This window comes from Pipistrellus kuhlii, unplaced genomic scaffold (genome assembly GCF_014108245.1).
Source record: "Pipistrellus kuhlii isolate mPipKuh1 unplaced genomic scaffold, mPipKuh1.p scaffold_m20_p_4, whole genome shotgun sequence".
Classification (NCBI taxonomy): domain Eukaryota; kingdom Metazoa; phylum Chordata; class Mammalia; order Chiroptera; family Vespertilionidae; genus Pipistrellus; species Pipistrellus kuhlii.
In genome coordinates this window covers 6,293,619-6,307,864 of record NW_023425540.1, presented here as the reverse complement: position 1 = coordinate 6,307,864, position 14,246 = coordinate 6,293,619, and the positions used below count along the sequence as shown (strand labels likewise).

At 44.5% G+C, this 14,246-nt stretch overlaps 1 protein-coding gene across 3 annotated transcripts in view; it reads left to right on the top strand.

The window, feature by feature from the left end:
• The window catches only part of FYB1 (FYN binding protein 1), a 125,865-nt gene that overhangs the window by 34,042 nt on the left and 77,577 nt on the right, over positions 1-14,246 (top strand). Inside the window, exon 1 of one of the 3 annotated variants that reach the window (XM_036410955.2) lies at positions 3,517-3,634. The exons of the other annotated variants lie outside the window; for them this stretch is intronic. The gene's annotated coding sequence lies outside the window, so the exon portion shown is untranslated. Of the gene's footprint in view, positions 1-3,516; positions 3,635-14,246 lie in introns of those variants that run through there. 3 annotated transcript variants of the gene reach the window in all.

Below are 14,246 nucleotides of genomic sequence, written 5' to 3'. Positions count from 1 at the left end.
AAACCAGTGGTCAGCAAACTGCGGCTCTTGAGCCACATGCAGCTCTTTGGCCCCTTGAGTGTGGCTCTTCCACAAAACACTACGGCCTAGGAGAGTCTATTTTGAAGAAGTAGCATTAGAAGAAGTTTAAGTTTAAAAAATTTGGCTCTCAAAAGAAATTTCAATTGTTGTACTTTTGACATTTGGCTCTGTGGACTAATGAGTTTGCCGATCACTGCTCTAAACCAAGGGTGGGTAACATCTGTCCTGCGGGTTGTATAAGGCCCTCAAAATCATTTGGTCTGGCATTGCCAAGGCATTAAGGATGAGTTAATTAAGTGTTTGACTGAATATAGCAAGCTAATTTTTCAGTTGATAATTTTGTTGTTGTTAATCCTCACCCAAGGATTTTTAAATATATATATTTTATTGATTTTTTACAGAAAGTAAGAGAGAGGGATAGAGAGTTAGAAACATTGATGAGAGAGAAACATCGATCAGCTGCCTTCTGCATATCCCCTATTGGGGATGTGCCCGCAACCAGGGTACATGCCTTTGACCAGAATCGAACCTGGGACCTTTCAGTCTGCAGACCAACGCTCTATCCACTGAGCCAAACTGGTTTCGGCCCAAGGATATTTTTAATTAATTTTTTGAGAGAGTAGGAGGGGAGGGAGAGACACAGAGAGAGAGAAACATCAGTGTGAGAAAGACACACTGATTGGTTGCCTCAGGCAGGCACCCCAACTAGGGCTGGGGATCAAGTCTGCAACCAAGATGTGTGTCCTTGACCAGAATCAAACCCAGAACCCTTCAGTCCATGAGCCAATGCTCTATCCACTGAGCCAAACCAGCTAGGGCTGAGTTGATAATTTTGTATGGCCTGCAGATAATGTTATAAATATCCTATCCAAATGGCCCTTGGAGAAAAAAAGAGTCCCCATCCCTGTGAAGAGAAAAAGTACTACTGCTTAAAAGTCTTACATTAATTTGCTGGTTCAGAAAATTGGTTGCATATATCCAGAGTATACAGTAAAATAGGCTTTTGCATGTATTGATTATAAACCACATAACATAAAGGGGTACGGGGAAAACCAAATGAAAGTTTTATTATCACTATCATATTGTTGTTATGAAATAATAGAACATTGCACAATTTTCCTTTGTGAGAAACACTTACATAAAAATAGAACAAAAGGAGGGGTTATTTTTACAAAATAAGATTTGAGAAGTTAGTTACACTTCCTTTTACTTTAGGAATGTATCAATATATTACTAAACTCACCTCAAGGCTTTTTATAAACTCTTCAAACCTTTCAGACACTATCAGCAAACAATACTACCATCCAATTCAAATAAAACATTCAAGTTTTAAAAATACAATCTTTGCAAATATGTACATTTCTTCTCCCTCATTTATACCCTTAGAGGTATAAATTGTTGGACTTACTTTTCCTGGGATAAATGCATTAAAAAGAAAAAACAAAACAAACAACCCAGCTGCCCAACACACCAGGAAGCCACTCTCAGCCTTAATAAAATAATTCACTCAACAGTGTTTATAAAGCACCTGCAGTGGGCCAGGCATTGTCCTGGGGGAATCAAAGACAAATCAGAGCCTTAAGCTGGTTTGGCTCAGTGGATAGAGAGGCAGCCTAGAGACTGAAGGATCCCAGGTTCGGTTCTAGTCAAGGGCACATGCCCGGGTTTCGGGCTCAATCCCCAGTAGGGGGCGTGCTGGAGGCAACCGATCAATGATTCTCTCTCATAATTGATGTTTCTCTCTCTCTCTCTCTTCCTCTCTGAAATCAATAAAAATATATTTTTTAAAGACAAATAAGATATAGTCTCCACCTTTAAACAGCTCAAGGTTTAGTGGGAGAAGCAGTTGCCTCCAATAACTAAACACTACAGGAGCAGAGAGCAAGGGTGCCTGACCTGGTCTTGAGGGACCGAGTTCAGAAGGAGGTGATGCCTACACTGAGTGCGGGGCATGTATGTGAGCTAACCAGGTGGGGGTGGGGGAGAAGAGTGGAGGTTCATTCCATGGAGGCAGGCAAATTCTGGATTTGGGGGAGGGGTTTTATTTAGCCTCACAGGGGAGTTAGTGGGGGGAGGGGGAAAGAGGACACATAAGACTGACTTTTAAAAGTGAATATTTCTTCTCTTTCTCCCTTTCTTTACTGTCCTCATAACCCTCCAGAAAAAAATCAGAGATGGTAGAGTGCTCCCCGGGGCAGGCTCTTCCTGACTTCTGGCTCTGTAGTGCCCAATGTCATCAATGAGACGCCTGGCTCAGGCCACAGAGCAGTCCTGCCTGCAGGGAGGGCAAGTTTCACCAGGAGCTATAGAAATCTCTTCCGCTTTGGTCCCACTGGCCAAAACTTAGTCATCCAGCAGCCAGAAGGGCTCAAAAACATTCTATTCAGTTTCGTTGTACACCTGGCTCAAAAGCAATAATTCTCTTACTATGGAACAGACGATGGCAAAGGCCAAATAGTATTTTCGGCTATGTAGCGTCTTGGTTATGTATTGTTGTTCTTTTATGTTTTGTTTTTGGTTTTTTTTGCAAACTTTTGAAAAATACAAAAACCATTCTTCACTTGAGAGGCTGTGCAAAACAAGCCATAGGCCAGATCGTGCAAGGGGTCCGTCGTTTTCCGATCCCCATTATAGACAGAAGGATGAGTGTCTGGGGAGGAGAGTGGCCATCTCTGGCTTGAGCCATACAAGATGATAAACCACCCTGAGGAAGAGCCTTGACTGCACACCTGTCTCATCTCAGCTTCGTGCTTGGCCCATGAAGTAGGCGCTTCATGTTCACGACTGATGAGTCCACGAATGAATGAGTGAATGAATAGTAAAGGATGTTAATTTACCAAACACAATTTGTTAACATCCCACCTGGTTTCAATGGTAGTCTCTTAGCATGGATTTTTTTTTTTGTTGTTACAATTTTTAAAATATATTTTATTGATTTTTCACAGAGAGAAAGAGAGAGGGATAGAGAGATAGAAACATTGAAGAGAGAGAAACATCAATCAGCTGCCTCCTGCACACCCCCTACTGGGGATGTGCCCGCAACCAAGGTACATGCCCTTGACCGGAATCAAACCTGAGACTTTTCAGTCCGCAGGCCAACTCTCTATCCACTGAGCCAAACCGGTTTTGGCTTAGCATGGATTTTTTGTGAGTATTCCACGTTTGGGGGTGGATCTCCCTAAATGACCTCCAAGACAGGGGACAGCACTGCCTGTGCAAGCAGATGGCAGAGCCAAAAGCCTTCCAGCTCCTCCCCGGGCGCCCTGCTAGCAGCGGGAGAACCTGCTTTTGGTTTTGCCCTTTAAAATATCACGTGCTTGGTGGGAATGTCAGCAGAAGTGTCCAGGCTGAATAGGCACTTTTCACTTCCTCTCTCTCTCCCCTCCTTCTTGCTCAATATCCTGCAGGCATAATAGCACTTTTCTTGTCTAAGTCAGCCTGGTGGGGGAGGGCGGGAGGATCACTCCACTGGTCCCCTGGACGTCCCTGGGGCCACCGTCCCTGGATCCCCTGTGCTGAGCAGACACCGCAGCCCAAAGGGAGAGTGGGCCCGCCCCGGCCCCAGGAAAACCACTGCAGGAGGCCCTGCTCCCACCTCATTCTGCGGAGTCAGGTAACAGCCATGCCCAGGTTTCTTCTCTCCAATAAGTGAGCCATTTTCTTTGCAGCAGGAAGAGGTGTCCCCTGCAAACCGGGGGCACAGACTGTGCTGCTGGTGGGAAAGGCTGGAAGAGAGGCACGTTGGGTGGGAAGACAGCAGGAGAGGCGGAAGCCAGGCAGGAAAACCCAGCCTCATTGTAGCAGAAGGGTGATCGGCAGATAAAAGTGTGTCATCGGCCGCTTTGTAACTGGATAGGGCCTCTCACGTGTTCCTCCTCCAACCTCTGGTGCTGCTGGGATGAGATGAAGCCTGGCCCCAAACCAGACACAGAATCCCATTGGGCACAGACCACCGGCTTCATCCTGCTCCTGGCGGCGTGTGCTCATCCATCTTTGGTGATGAGAAGGAACAGGTTTCTTTCCCCCTGAACCTTAAGACCTGGCAGGGGGTGGGGATTCATGGGAAATGTCTACATAGATGAGAAGAGGGGCTGTCTATGCTGCTGCCATCAGCCCTGCCTTCTCCTGGGAATCCCAGGAGACCAGGGCAATGGATGGCAGAGGGCTGCAAAGCCTCTCGGAAATATTTCAAAGCAGCAGTAGCTCCCACAGGTGGTTATAACCTTTGGCTCTCTTGTATACATTACTGCCTCTGCAATGTAAACTCATAGTGCAGCAATTAGAAGAAGAGGAGGGGCCTCTGATTCTGCCTCCTACCAGCTGTGTGACTTTGGGGGCGTCACTTAACCTCTCTGTGCCTCAGTTTCCTCCTCTAAAATAACGAAGATAATAATAGCACTAACCTCGGAGAGCCGTTGTAAGTATAAAAATTACATACATTTATTGTGTGATAACATCAATACTAGAGATCACTAATATTTGCCAGTTTTGATATTTTGTCCTCAGAGAGATTACTCTGTGTAGGAAAATGATGGGTCTGTGAACACAGGCAAAGTCGTGACTGTGCTTTCCTGCCCCGTGCTGAGGCCGTCAGAGAGGTTTTACTGAGATTAATCTACAAGGCGAGGCACAACTTCAAATATTCTAACGCCCCAAGGAATTAATGATGAATGATAGGAGAGAGGGAGGGGTTTTTCCCCCCAATAAAACCACATCTTAAAAATGCTCTGTGAAAGGTGATCATGAGTATCCGAGGAACTGAGCTGTGTTCAAGGGACACCCTGGAGAGGTCAGCCTTCTCTTTCAAAGAGAGAAGCCTGGGAAGGATTTCCTGTCTCTTGGGAACTTATTTAAAAGGCTCAGATCCACACGGCCCATTTGCTGTTTCCATCCGTGTGTCTGACTACTGTTGGGCTTCAAATGCTCCCGGGCTCCTGCCCACATCCAGAGGCCCCTTGCCTGGATTCTGAGCTCAGAAAGGCTGGTTTCTGGGGAAATCCTACAGCCCTGAAAGCTATGGCCACCTCAGGGGGCGGACACACTGCCATCTAGTGGTCTGGATGCTAAGTGCAAGCGATTGCTCTGAAGCTTTTTCTAGTCCTAATGGGCCCGTAGAATCAGGTTTTCCCTCTTTTGGTATCCATGTTAGCTAGAGAGGTAGGCAGAATATTCCATCTGTGTGGTGTGTTAGCAGAAGCTGCCTCAGTGGACATTCTAAGAACAGGAATGTGGGGGGAGGACGGTGGCACCCAGGCCTGGTTTAGGCTGCGGTCCCAGGGGTTGTGGTTGAGACTGTGGCTCCAGACTCAAGATCTGAGTTTGAATGCTTTGGCATTGGTTCCCGTATCTGCAAAGTGGGGATAGCAGTAACCTCCTCATGGTCTGCTGGGGGCTCCGCGCCCAGAAGGCATCCCAGGAGCCCCCTGCTGTTGGTTTGCTGTTGGTGGGCTGTGTCTGGGAGACAGCTGCACAGAAGCTCTGACCCCACAGGTCACACAGCTCAGGCAGTGGGAAGCCCAGCGGCTTCCACCAAGCAGCCGTGTGACTTCGCAAAGGCCACTTACCCTGTTTCCTCTCCTGTAAGATGAAGAGCTTGAGTTCACAGATGATTAGGAAATTTTTCTTTCTCAAACACTATGATTCCAAGGTAATGCTCCCAAATAAAATGGGTCTACCTTTAAAGCCCATTCTTATTATCTTCTTTTCTCTTCTTCTTCTTCTTCTTCTTCTTCTTCTTCTTCTTCTTCTTCTTCTTCTTCTTCTTCTTCTTCTCCTTCTCCTTCTCCTTCTCCTTCTCCTTCTCCTTCTTCTGCCCATTTTTATTATCTTCTTTTCCCTTCTTCTTCTTCTTCTTCTTCTTCTTCTTCTTCTTCTTCTTCTCCTTCTTCTTCGGCCCATTTTTATTATCTTCTTTTCTCTTCTTCTTCTTCTTCTTCTTCTTCTTCTTCTTCTTCTCCTTCTCCTTCTCCTTCAGCCCATTTTTATTATCTTCTTTTCCCTTCTTCTTCTTCTTCTTCTTCTTCTTCTTCTTCTTCTTCTTCCTCATCCTCCTCCTCCTTTCCCCCTCCTCCTCCTTCTTATTTTTTCTATAGAAAGCTTTACTAGTTCCATTTGGTCCGATGCATGGGAGATGGCTGCAGGGTGATTTAAATAGTGGCTAATGGTTTTGGGGAGAGGCTCAGGTAAATACCAGACACCAGGGAAATGCAGAGGGCCCCTCAAAGGCCTCTGGGCTCCAAAGGCTCCTGTCATGCTTAAGGGTGAGCCTTTCTAAGAGATACTGGCCCGGGGGGGGGGGGGGGGGGGGCGGGGAGAGGCGGCCTGCAGAGGTGAGGCAGGTGTCACCCATCTTCTTATGAAAGGCGGAAGTGGTTCTCTAGGGAGTCACAGAGCTGAGGGTCTGCACAGACAGAACCCAGGACCTGCAGCTCCAGAGGAACTGGCTCAGGTTCCTCTCCAAGGCCATGGCGGCTTCCTGGCATCCTGAGTGTCACCCACTCATCTTGGGGAGACTTCAGCACGTCCACGTCTGGGAAGAGGATGCAGACACCAAGCTGGTTTTGCATCTTTTTGTTGTTGATGTTGTTAATCCTCACCCAAGGATATTTTTTTCCATTGATTTTTAGAGAGGCCGGGAGGGGGAAGAGAGAGAGAGAGAGAGAGAGAAACATCACTGTGAGAGAGATACATCGGTTGGTTTCTTTCTGCACACTCCCTGACAGGGGCTGAGCCTGCAACCAAGGTACATGCCTTTACCTGGAATCAAGCCCACCACCCTTCAGTGGGCAGGCTGACACTAAACACTGAGCCAAAGACAGGTTGGGTCAGACAGCATGGAAAATTTCCTCTGAGGATAACGCTACCATATCTTCTGCTTTCCCTATCTTTACCGCAAAATAGACCATTCAGCATACATTTGTTTACCCCATTATTCCCACCCACCAGGGCAGGTTTTGCATATTTCAGAGATACTCGGCGCCCTTCCCCTTCTCTGCCAGCTCACAGAAGGAGCGGCCCCCACCCTCCCGAGCCACATAGTCACTGTGGAAACAGAAGCCCAGAGAGAAGTGGGTGTAGGAGGCCCGCAGGTGCAGGATGCAAAGGTGGTTGATGGCAGCCTCCACCTCCAGGGAATAATTCTGACAAATTTGGGAGCTCATGGTGGTTTGGCAATAAGAAGTTAATGTAGAGAGAGAAAGAGAGAGAAAGAAAGAAAGAAGAGAGAGAGAGAGAGAGAGAGAGAGAGAGAGAGAGAGAGAGAGAGAGAAGGGAGGGAGGGAGAGAGGGAGGAAGGAAGGAAGGAAGGAAGGAAGGAAGGAAGGAAGGAAGGAAGGAAGGAAGGAAGGAAGGAAAGAAAGAAAGAAAGAAAGAAAGAAAGAAAGAAAGAAAGAAAGAAAGAAAGAAAGAAAAAGAAAATGAAGGAAAGAAAAAGAAAATGAAGGAAAGAAAAAGAGGGGGAGGGAGGGAGGGAAGGAGAGAGAGAGAGGAGAAGAGAGAGAAGGAAAGATTGTCTGGTTTCAGAAGCTGAGGATGGCTGAGGTAGTTTTGTGGGCGATAACGGGAAAGACGCTGGGAAAACACTGGAAGGTGATCAGGTGTCCCTGGGTCTGTTCCCCCTAAATACTGGTGGAGAAGAGGCAAAGCAAATAAAAATATGAGAATCAGAGCAAGTCAGACCCAGGATCCTAGAGCAGTGGTCGGCAAACTCATTAGTCAACAGAGCCAAATATCAGCAGTACGACGATTGAAATTTCTTTTGAGAGCCAAATTTTTTAAACTTAAACTATATAGGTAGGTACATTGTTATTAACTTAATTAGGGTGCTCCTAAGCTGGTCTTTGCTAAAAACTCAAGGGGCCAAAGAGCCGCATGTGGCTTGCGAGCCACAGTTTGCCAACCCACTGACCTAGAGGCTCCAGGTTTTTAATCACTTTTGTTACCTGAATACACCATGGGAGCCACGCCTTCCCATAGTAGCTGTGGCTGGCTGGGCTGCTGATTCTCCTAAGAAACCCTTTGAAGAGCACAGCAAGAGGGGGCTGGGTCAGTTTGGTGTAGTTTTTTATTGTTTTTATTCATATTAGAAATTTGGCTTTGACCCATTGTTGTCTTTTTGCCACACTTAAGTCATTTAAAATATTATAAAAGTTTTAAAAAACATTTGAATGAAATGAACATATTGGTGGACAATAAAATGTTCAGATATAAGCATGATCTTATTGAAATTCTATTTTCTCCTCCTTTTTGAGTCACTTCCATTGTATTTACCAATCACTATACCTCAGATAAAAAGAAAGAAAACATGTCACCATGGGGAAATATTGAAGTAATTTTATTATTTATGACATTTTCATTTAATTCAATAATTCTCCAAACTAATAGTAAGCTATTTTTTTCTAAATGTTAGTATTGTAAAATAGCTGTAACATAAAATTTGCCAGTTTAATTAAAAGGAAAATTATTTTAAAACAATAGGTAAATCCCTGTGGTATTTTTATTCTTAGAAAACCATTTAGTATTTAGAAAATTACAGAACAGGAAGAGATTTTGGGTTGTTTTACTTTTTATTCTATTCTTTGAATTAAGCATAGATGCACACTTTTTTTTCCTTTTTATCTATCATCTGGACAGAAACGTTTATTTTATATGAATGGATTGCCATCTATCGCATTTTTGCCATGGGCCTTCCCAAATCCTAGCCTCATTCCCTAGTCATATAGGATCACACCCTCAGCTTCCCTCTGGTAATGAGTTCCAAGCGAAAGCCAGGTGAACCATAAACACCATCCCAGGGTGACAGTGGCTGAACCAGAATGGGGCCCTAGGCCTCTGAAATGCTGGCTGAATGACTCATGTCACCACCTCAGTGGATAGTTTGGGGGAAAAGAAACTTAATACAGTTGTCTGCTTAAATACCCGGCCCCTGCAGCATTTGGTGATTGGTCTATGCATGGACCAATCACCAAAAAAGCAAGCAGAATTGTGTGTCTCCTCTTACTTGTTTCCCCTTTCCAGAATGTCTGTGATGTTTCAAAGTCTATCGGATGTTTTGGCTTAGAGACCTTCTCTGTCCCCTACTCTTACTGTTTTCTTGCTTGTCTCAGATCACAGAACATGTTCATGTGGCAGAGCACAGAACATGTTGGGCATCAGCCACAGTGGGATGGTGGAGCAGGTGAGCAGGGGCACCAGACCAAGGCGAGGCACCTGTCTCTATCATCGGGATGAGCCTCTGGTGTTTCTGAAAATTCTTTGCTTCTGCATGCTGCAGTCCCACCCAGCAGTCCCGCCCAGCACTCGCACCTGCTGCTGACGCTAGCCCGGCTCACACCCACTGCTGGCACTGGAGCTACCACTTGTACCCACTGCCAGCACCTGGCGCTGATCCTGATTGCTCAGCGCCATCAGCAGTGCCAGTAGCACCTGTTGGCCCTGATCACTCCTGAAAGCTTTTCCACCTCCCCCTGCTCCTTAGGGGTGATCAGGGCAGCAGCAGCTGCTCATACCTACTGAGGGCAAAGGCCCTGCTCTCACCTACTGCTGGTGCTGGCCCCAATTGCTCTGTGCCATCAGTGGGTGCGAGTGGGGCCAGCACCATCAGCGCATGGGAGCACCAGTTGCAGGAGCAGGGCTGCCAGCAGAGAGGAGACTTGGGGGCCGTGGTGGGAGGGGCCAGACCCCCACCCCTGTGCTAACTGCAGCCTCATGGCCCACAGTTCCTTTCAAGGTGCACAAGTTCGTGCACTGAGCCCCTAGTAAGTATATAATAACTAACTCCAGAATTTTTTGCTAACTATACAAGGGTTGACATCATTGTACCCTGGAATAAGTGATTTTAATAAAACACAGATAATGGCAAAGTGCCATACGCTAGAGCTAGGAGTTACAGCACTCTCAGAGAAATGAATGGATAGTGAAGATCCAGAGTAGCTGAAGCCATCATGCACCTGGGAAAGGTGAGGGGCCGTGGGGAAAGGGTGGCTAGGTGCTGAGGACAGGATATACACCACATGTGTCAAACACAAGGCCCGCGGGCCAAATCCGTCCCACCAGGCCTTGCAATGTGGCCCGCACCGCGCTGTCATCACTGCACTCCGCTGCGTTTCCATCACAATGACAGTTTATGACTGTTCAGTAAACCATTCGGCCCGTGATTTAGGCTGGATTTTAGATTTTGGCCCCTTCTCTGATTGAGTTTGACACCCCTAATATACACCATGAAAGGCATGAAATTTTGAACATCACAACTTTACTGAGGAAAGGTGCAACCCACCATAAAGAACCCATGATGAGAGAGGTGAGCAGACGTGCTTGTCTCATGGTGGAGTCATGTTGCTATGGCTTATAGGGGAGAAACTGTGAGGTAAGAGGGGTGAGGTGACCATCTTTTTAAGCCCGATTACTCAATACTGAATGCAATATCTTCAAAGAGTAAAAGGAGAAGAGGTAGAGTGGGAATGGAGGAAGTTAGAGAGAAGGTTCCACATCATCATATTCTGTGGAGTGGGGTTTCAAAATAGTATCCATCTGTCTTTGTGGAATCTTCCATCATCCTGTCCAGTTTTTACTTTCCTCGCGTCCAACTGTGGATCTCACATTGACAAGTAGCTGCCACCTCTCTTGATTCATTTGTTGAGTCTTCCTCTCCTAATCTTCCTCACACAAGACTTTTCACATTCTGGGAAGGAAGTCTCTAGAAAAACCCACAGAGCCTCATACCCCTGCCCCCACCCTGCTCCATGTACACCATACACTTTCAGTTTCTAATTTCTCATCAAGGACAGAAGGAACTTGCTGCCCAGACTAGTGAGCGAGTGTGTGTGTATGTGGGTTCAGAGGAATCTGGGTGCTGAAAAAAAAAAGGGAACATAACATTTCTATTTTGTTTTTCCCATGCCAAACATTATCTCTCTGCCATCAAAAATTTTTATTTCAAATGTCATGTTTTTAGCAAAGTGAGTTTTCTTTTGCTGCTTCATATTATGAAAATAGAATAAGTGTAAAATGTAGTAGATGAAATTAAGATCTCTTAGAGTTGACAAAGTTGGTAGTACAGGGAAAATGACAGGACTTATAAATGGTGTGTGTTCATTGAATATGACCCTCACATCCAAGTAAGTCATTAGTAAGTTATCGATGAAGACAATTTTCAATTATCTCCATGTTTAATAGTCAAAATGTAAGTGACACTCCTCCAATTTGGTATATTTAATTAATGAAGGGCAAGTGAATTATATCCTAAGCAAATATAAACTAAATTTGCTGGAAAAATTATATAAAAACAGAATAACAAAAATAAGTGGTTTCAGGACTGTTTTTGGTGTTCTGTACTCTCTACATCCTGTCAGCATTCCATCAGCATCAAGAAGTCAAAAACTTATAGCAAAACAAATGCCAGGAACACATGCAAAGTCACATCAACTTCCTCATCCATTTGTGCATACGCCATCAAAGTCAACACTGTATTTGTGCAAAAGCAATTTGGTAGAATAACCAGGAAGAAAAGACAATGATTGTATCATGATGGTGACTTTCAAGCTCTTGGTCTTTAAAGACAGAGTGTACACAAAAGCCTAACTGATCAATATCCATGAGAGTCCAAGGTGACACAGTGTTCCAAGATGGGCCATCGCCATCTGAGCTTACTACTTGCTGAACCATATTGCTTTCTCATTTCAATTTACCCCAGAGGACAGAACCCAGAAGGAGCCAGGAAAGAGTCAGAGGAGCAGGTGCCTGAGCGAACACACAGGGCATGATGGTAACACAGGGACATCTGCAGAGGTTTTCTCAGGCCATTTCCTGAGGGAACCCCACACACATGGTGCCCAGAGAGACCCCCCCTCTGTGCTCTGCCATGGGTTTTCTCCTTCCTGCATTATACCTGAGAGCACAGAGCTGGCCACTGGGGTTGCCTGCCATTCCATCTCCATGCTCACAGGTCAGGGGTTGTCACAACCACAGTTAACCCTGATGTCTCCACCACTCGCTCCTCCTGCCTGTGCCCTGGCCCAGTTGGCAGCAGCCTGCTCCTGTTCCAACAACACAATTTGTGGTGAGAGGCACGTTCCCACATCCTCTTGAAGAGGGGCCTGGTGCTCTCTCCAGCCTCAGAGGCTCAGCCAACTGGAATCCTTCACAAGATTAAGCAGAGAGTAAAGGGACTCCAGTTTATCTACTCCCTGTCTTCACTCTTTCCTCAGGGAACATAACAGCACCCAGAGTGTGGCCCATTCTCCTCATGCTTTTATGACAAAAGGGACACAAACACAATTTAAGCAGTGGACTCAGGCTTCACAGTTATTTCATATTCGTTCAGTAGCAAGGACCTGTGAATATTTTTATTTCCTGTGTGCTTTACGAAATTATTCTTTACAGAAATGAGACTTTTAAAGATAAGAAACTTTAAAAAAACAATCTCTAGTTGTAGCCTTCTTATTATTTAGTTTTTATTTATAGGTTTTAGAGTATACTCTATTATAAAAATATGAAAATCAGACTTTTTATACAAATTGGCATTATAAAAATAGTCACATGAACATAAAGTACAGCACTGAGAATATAGTCAATAATTTTGTAGTAACTGTATGGTATTAGGTGGGTACTAGACTTATTAGAGTGGTCATTTTGTAAGTTATATAATGGCTAGTCACTATGTTGTGTACCTGGAACTAATATAATACTATATGTCAACTGGAATTGAAAAGATAAAAATACATTTTTAAAAAGCAGACATTCTAATAGGGTGTCTTTATATTACTGTTAAACAATTATACATTGTTCCCAACCCTATTTTTTTTAAAGTAAAAAGAGACCTAGAAAATGGAATGGATGTTCAACCTACAATGAAGTCAAGATAGGAGAATGTAAAAAAAAAAAAAAAAGTTAAATCATGTTTGACTTTCTATCATTATCATTAAGGAAGAAATCTGGCTACTATTGTTCGGAATAAGGGCTAATCTGAGTGTTAAAATTTTACCTAATAAATTTATGAACAGTGATAATTACAAAATAACCTCTAAAGCTAAGCAGTCAGTATAAGTGATTAAATAGTTGTAAGTTCAGGCTACTTGATTTGCCAGGCCTATTATTTAGCCCTGGTGTTGTTACCATTTCTTCAGTAACAACATAAGAACTTGTTCTTTCTTAACCTATCTTTCAGCACCCAGCGAAAAGTTTCAGAGTGTGCATACACTAAACTCAAACAAGCTAACTCTATTACGTTATCCCGCAGTATTTGCTTCAGTTATCATTAAAATTAGGACATAACAGTAACAACTGTAACTTCACAAGGCACTCACCTGAAGGAAGTGATGTTATGTGACTGGTGAGTTAGAAAATACAATGTTAGCAGACAAGCAATTCTTGATCACATAACATTACACACAATAACCCATTTAACCCTCTTTTGAAAAACAACCCTGTGAGAAATAGATACGGTTATTATTTGCATCTTATAGGTGAAGACAGCTTAGTAGGTAAATCACATGGTGAGTAAGTGGGAAAGTCAAGGTTTTAAGCCAAGGTGATGATCCCAGAGCCTGTGTCATTAACCAAGATGCTGACCTGCCTCCTAGATCTGGCTTGACATCTGAGATAAGTTCCAACAGCAAGTCAACCACTTCCATATTTTCTAAATTAAAGCCAGGACATGGGGCTTGACAATGGGTTAGTGTGTTTCCTGGGATTTCCCCCATGAAAGTCAAGATGTGAAGTTGCTGTGAATAAGTAGGAACTCACTTAAATCCCTTGGTTTCTGTTCCTTACCGACCCGGAGGAGAAGGTGGACAGGCGATTTCTACAGCTTGACCTGCTTCATAAAAAGAGCAAACCCTCCTACGTACCAGACACTCTTTCCTGTACTTTATGAATATTACTTTATGTATTCTTCCAAACAGCCACCCTATGACAGGGCTTATTCCCATGACAGAGGTGAGCAGATGAAGGCCCAGAGAATGTCTGTCCTTGCCCTAGATTAAACAGTGAGGAAGATTCAAACCCAGCCAATCTGGCTCCGGAGCCTGTGTTAGTAACCACTTTGCCTTGTGGCCTCTTATTATAAAATCTAGAATAAGTTATAGACCTAGAATAAGACTATAGTAAAAGCACGCTTCCCTGGAAACAGACTTTCTTCCAGTAAAGAGAGCAGGCAAATTCCAGGTTGAGCAAATTCTTTATGCTGCTTGGGCTCAGGTTTGGAGTTCTCTGCAGCTCCCATCTTCCTG